Here is a 6,000-nt window from a genome sequence, read left to right as displayed (position 1 = left end):
ATCTGTCAGGAACAAATATTTGTGAATTGATTCAGTCACCATCAGTGTTAGCTCTTTGTAAATAATTTCGCTGGCACCATCAACTGTAATTATTCCCAATCATTGTTTCAGTTGTTGTTCTTCGCAGCAGTCGACAAATTTTCAGGACGAACGTTTGGAACAACTCGTGTGCTACATCGGCTAAGTATGCGTTCTAAAATGCAGGGGTTTTAACATTTTCAAAATGATGGGGAAACATTTATGACGGAATGTGAGTAAAGTCACGCTGTGTTATGTGTTATCTTACCCTGCAACAGTTTTGCCTCTCTCTCGTTGGATTTTATTAATGTTTCTGCATCAGTGTTACCTTGCGCCAGTTTAAAATTTTATTTTAATGGGAATTTTTACGATAACTAAATGTTTCAGGTGAGTTTTTATAATACTGCATGCTTTGCATAGTTTCACTTGATGTACAAACAAGTGATATGATTGTTCCATTACCGGCAAAATAAATGACGTTCTTTGTTTGGTGCAACGACGAGAATTTTTAAATTACCGTGATAATGTGATGAGGAAACATCTGTCTCTTTGTTTCTATGCAAATAACTGCAGGGAGGGACGTGATTATGGGAGTGATATAAAAATTTTCATTTTTCCTGTTATTTCGCCTCTTTGTTAGATGTGTAATTTCAATCTTCCGACATGGCTTGTTTGTTTGCTTAATCACGAGGATGTGTCGTGACTCAGTCAACAGAATTGATCGGGGGTGTTGTGAGATGTGAGAAACTATATAAATCTAGGTAAATACAATAAGAGTCCTTTTGTTTGGGGTGTATCTATTCAGAAGGGTAGGTATACTATGATGACAAAATGGAAAAGTTAAAATTACAGTTATTCATCTAATATCACAAATAAAAATAAATCTTATTCTACTCGCCGATAGAAAAAAATTAATATTTTATTTGTATTATCTACCGTGCGGTCAAAAAAAAAATCGACCAGGACTTTATTAACGAATTACTTTAAAACCTTATACAAAAATTTGTAGCATCTTTATTATGAAACTGATTGATTAGTTCAGTTAACTTAACAATAACTACACCTATAAACTATAAAATATAATATTGTATACTACACGATTTATAACATTCGTTAGTAATTATGATATTTCACAAGTGATAATGACCCCGATACAATTGAAAATGCAACCCACAATACATTTCCAAAGTTAATGTGAATCTTTGTTTTTTGATTTAAAACTTTACTGTAGACTAGTTTTTTCTTCGACTATATAAACAAAAAGATCAATACGATAAGAAACTAACACTATGATCACTTACCAATTCATGAAAATACGCCAACATAACACTTTTATTTTCAGTTGTAACCTTATTTAGATCCTCCTATTGTTTGATTGTCTCGTTTGATTTCAGATACCTGCCTTTTGATTTTTCCGGTATTAAGCTATTTGAAGCTTGTTCTGCTTCATTTAAGACATCTTCCGGTAAAACACAATCATTCAAACACATTTTGCGAAATTGCTACTTTTATAAACAACCAAATGTAACTATGACACACATGCAAACGCGATTTCCAACTGGAAAAAACTTTTTCTGTGCTTAACAGGCTTAAAAATGATAATAGGGGTTGCTTTTTGTGGGTGTCAAGCGGCGAAGGTGACGATATACTCGGAGGATGAAATAGGGGTGAAGCGGCGAAGATGAGGGTATTTCCAACTCGAAAAAACTGCCTTTTTTTCTTAACAGGGTTGAAAATGGTAGTAGGGGTTGGTTTTTGTAAAATTAAAGTAGACAGTAATTTTTTTCTTGTTTTGAAGATTAAGTGTACAAAATTTCATCAAGATTGGAGTAAAACTGTAGATTTGCATACAACATATACAAACAAACAGACATTCAGTTTTATATACGTATGTAGATATAGATAATGTAGGTATAGCAAATACTGATCACAAATCTGCGACCCAAAATATACCCTTGCTGTGCTGTTGCCTACCTATAGGTGGCCTTCTGTGCATATGAGGATGTAACGAGATCTTAATATGTGCAAAATATTTCGTACTGTGCATTTTAGAGGTTTATAGTTATTATCACAAGTCCATTTTTAAATTATTATAGTCCGATTAGCTTAGTCCGAATCGAGAAGTCAACATGACTAGCGTCTGCTTGAGACATTTCACAGCAGTACATGGTGCTACCAATATTTGAAAATTTATGTTGGCAACCTAAGACAGATGTTATTATAAATTTCAATTTTTGAGATTTTGGGTCGTGCTTTCTTGGTTTTTCTGCAAATTTATTCCTCCATTTTCATGTTGTTTTTCAAAAAACATTAAAAACAGGACGTTTTAAACGTTCCTGGGATCACGGCAACGGTAAATGTGTCAAGCAAAGGGGTTCTGAAGGGAAGCGGTATATTATTTTGCATGCGGGAACAAGGAATGGTTTCATAACAGGAGCTGATTTGATGCATCAAATAATAAATAATAATGAGGCTGAAATTCTCAGCGTTAAATTTTGTACATTTTCAATTAATAAAACTTCCAGTCTTGTCAGTTTCTGCCAATGCGAAGTAACCTATAGGAAATATGCTTTAAAACAAGGAAACCACATTGTTGTTTGACAACGTAGAAGACTAAAAGCAATTAAAAAAAATTGTAGCTCAAAAGATAAATGTCATTTTATTTTTTGACATAGAATTTTTAGATATTTTTTCCGAGTTCTACATGAAGCCAGTAGCTCGTGGTTAAAATTTCTGCACGCATTGCAAAAACACCCTGTATAAGTTTCAAAACAGTTATGATCAAGAGCGGCAATTAAAAACAAATGTTTTGAAGACTTAACTTAGCTTAATCCAGCCGAAAATGCCATTATTATGATAGTAGTTGTCATGAACGAAGACCAAAATGGTTTCTTTTTCAGAGCGGTTCCTAGATGATTGAGTCACCGTTACCGTTATTTGCCGGAGCCGCCGTCCCGTAGCGTAGATGGAATTCACAAATATAAAGTTAGGTTATTATGTGATTCTTAGGGTGTAGTTATGTAAAGCTGCACCACACGTTTTCAATGCTTCTGCTTTTCGCAGCCATTCTTCATCATAAATTTTTTGAATCATATGGTAGATAGACTCGTTGCCGCGAAAGCAGAATCTAATAACAAGAACACTATCAATGAAAGAAATGAGAAAATTTGATACAAACTGTGTTGTTCCATTAGGATAACACTCCGGGTTGAGCTTGAGTGGCTATTGTCATTGTCCATAACGCCGGTTACAAAATACTGGAGCAGCACCGTCCTCTAGTATTTACTATTTATGTTATTTATTAAGTAATAAATATGGCAGTCAGAAACTAGGAAATATCCAGTAAAAATATTTCTTGCTGTTTTTATTTATTTCAATAGAATTTTAATAATGCGGAGTTGTGGAATATAGTAAATATCTTTTTCACTGTAGAATTTGGTAGGTTAATATATTTTTTGCCTTAAGATAAATAACAATTAACACTTTAATTTGTTTAATTGCATATTTTCAATAAATTTATGAGACAAAAATACAATTTGCATAAATAATCAAATTTTATCTCTATGTTAATTTTTTCAGTTAGTGGCTCTACAGGTATACTTACATTATACTCGTATATGGTGTACGTGTCGCATTACTCTTTTCATTTTTATAGTAGTAGCATACAATAAATAGTTGAACATTTCAAGTCGGACACGAAACCTGCTGAAATTGTAAAGCAGCTCGAAATGGAGCGTGTAACGATGTACAGAATAATCAAGGATTTTGAAGGTTTAAAAATAATTTTTGAAGGACTAAGAACTGCGAACTGCAAATTCTTCAGCTGTATGAGACACACTGTCACTGAATGGAGAATTATAAGTAGCAAAAATTTTATATTAATCTTACAATGATTAAAAAACTCACCGAGACACGTTAATAGAAAAGATGAGAGAAATTTTATTGAAATGATCAAAGAGATTGTTAAATCTGACAGTGTAGCAATAGAAGACGGTTGTCAATGTTGTCATTTCTGACGATTAAAATGTGATTTGAATAGCTTTTCTTCATACTTTGTTGGTCCACAGGGAAAGTAGATACGATCATAAACATATTTTTGGCAAGGTGCAGCTTTTTTCTAAACAGTTTGGTAACAAATCACCAGATTTTGAATCTCCTTAGTGTACGGTAGGGGTATTTTACAACGTGAAAACTAGGTTTCAGGCACGAGGCGAAGCTGAGTGCCTGATTAGTTGGAACGCTGTAAAATACTTACCGTACGACATTTTTTCGGCTGACGAAATTTTATTTTGCACTTTTGCAGATTTTTTGAAAAAACAAATGTCAAACGTTTTGACACACAGAGCTGCCAACCCGATTATGATTATTTATTAGTCAATAAAATTGAAAAAAAAAAATCGAAAAATAATACATGTATGTAATAGTAATAGTATATTATTACACGACTTTTAAGACGCTTGATTTTGACACGAGTTGGTTCGGGCACGACGAACGTAGTGAGGAGTGCTCCAACAGAACGAGTGTCACAATGCGTCTTATAAAACGAGTGTAATATACTTACTATTTTTTCTACTTTGGTCTCATTAATTTCATAAAAACTCAAAAATATACATATATAGGTAGCTCGGTGGCCGCATGGCTGTCGGAGACAGTGCTCCGAGGTCGCGGTCCCGGCGCTAGTGGGTTCGAATCCCACCGAAGGGGGAGGATTTTTTCGAAGGAAGGAAACTCCGCCGGGCCATGGATGTGTGTGTATGTCTAGTAGGGGCTGACGGTAGGGTGGTGGAAGGAAGAATCAACACTCTTTCGGCCACCACCGCGAGGTCAGCACGGGTTCGAGTCCCGTCGGGAAAAGGCGCCCATGGGTGTATAAGTGTTGTGTATGTCTGTGAATGTGAGGTGGAATGGGCGTGGGTGGCCGGGGAAAATGCCCCGGAGCCCCGTCGCACCACCTGAAGGAAGGAGAGGATAGGCAAAATGGAATTGGAAAAAGGAAAAACCGCCGACCGAAAAGGTACCGTAATAGCCGTATGGCAAAAAACGGGAATGGCATTTAAAAAAAAAAACATATATTTTCGATTTCGAAACAAACTTACATCATCATCCAACTATGTCCAATGAGATTCAGCTTCAGGGGTTGATTGGTTAGTTTCATCTATGTAGTTTAGTTTGCTTAAAAAGTTATAGCGATGTAACAGATACTTAGAAGAAGGGAAAATTGTTATATATTATTTTAAAAAATTAGATTTTACATAACCAATGCTATGTTGTGTTATGAGTATTTCATTGTTATTGTTCTTATCTAAATTTAAAATTGTGACATCACAGTTCAATGAAAACTGAAACTAACTTAGTAATTAACCACCGAAATGTTATTTTTTTTTTAAACTAGGTATAAACTGTCTATTGTATAATTTAATTAAGAAACTCTGACAGCTCATTTTAGTCTCCTGCAACCTAATTTACAACTACAAGAAATGACGATCGAACTTCCTTCGGAAAATTGCTTCAGTGGCGTAAACAGGTGACAGGAAATAATGGCATCTTTTCCATTCCCACAAGCCACCGTTGAATTTCTCCCCTTCCAACACTGAATTTAGTGGAAAACTCGAAAACTATGTTGACAAGCTGACGCACAAATAAACGGAAGACCGAGTGGAAACACAACATGATTCTAATTGCCAATAGGTTAATACACTTCTAACAATATATTCTTCTGTAGAACCACGAATAAACGGAAAATGTTTATAACATACTTATTATTTTTGTAAAATTTGCTAGTTTAGGTTTGTCCAGATTAAAAAATGCGGATGTGATACACCCACTAAAAAATAAATGATAAGAGAGATTGTTTCATATTTGTTAGTAAACAAAAGCCTTGTGTCTAGTGCTTAAAGGTCTTTTGCAAGGTATAAATTAATGTTTTTCCATTTTTAATCAAGGAATGCGATACACAAAGAAAAATCAAGAGTTTATTTTCTT

The 6,000-nt window shown here is 34.5% G+C and overlaps 1 protein-coding gene across 2 annotated transcripts in view; it reads left to right on the top strand.

Annotated features, from left to right (window-relative positions):
• The first annotated feature begins 269 nt into the window (after positions 1 to 269).
• Positions 270 to 6,000, top strand: part of capu (cappuccino) — a 31,838-nt gene continuing 26,107 nt past the window's right edge. Inside the window, exon 1 of one of the 2 annotated variants that reach the window (XM_069041060.1) lies at positions 270 to 405. The gene's annotated coding sequence lies outside the window, so the exon portion shown is untranslated. Of the gene's footprint in view, positions 406 to 5,877 lie in introns of those variants that run through there. The other variant, XM_069041061.1, reaches the window with a different exon arrangement.

This window comes from Tenebrio molitor, chromosome 3 (genome assembly GCF_963966145.1).
Source record: "Tenebrio molitor chromosome 3, icTenMoli1.1, whole genome shotgun sequence".
NCBI lineage: Eukaryota > Metazoa > Arthropoda > Insecta > Coleoptera > Tenebrionidae > Tenebrio > Tenebrio molitor.
Note: the sequence above shows the minus strand (reverse complement) of the source record. Positions and strands in the feature narration are given on the sequence as shown.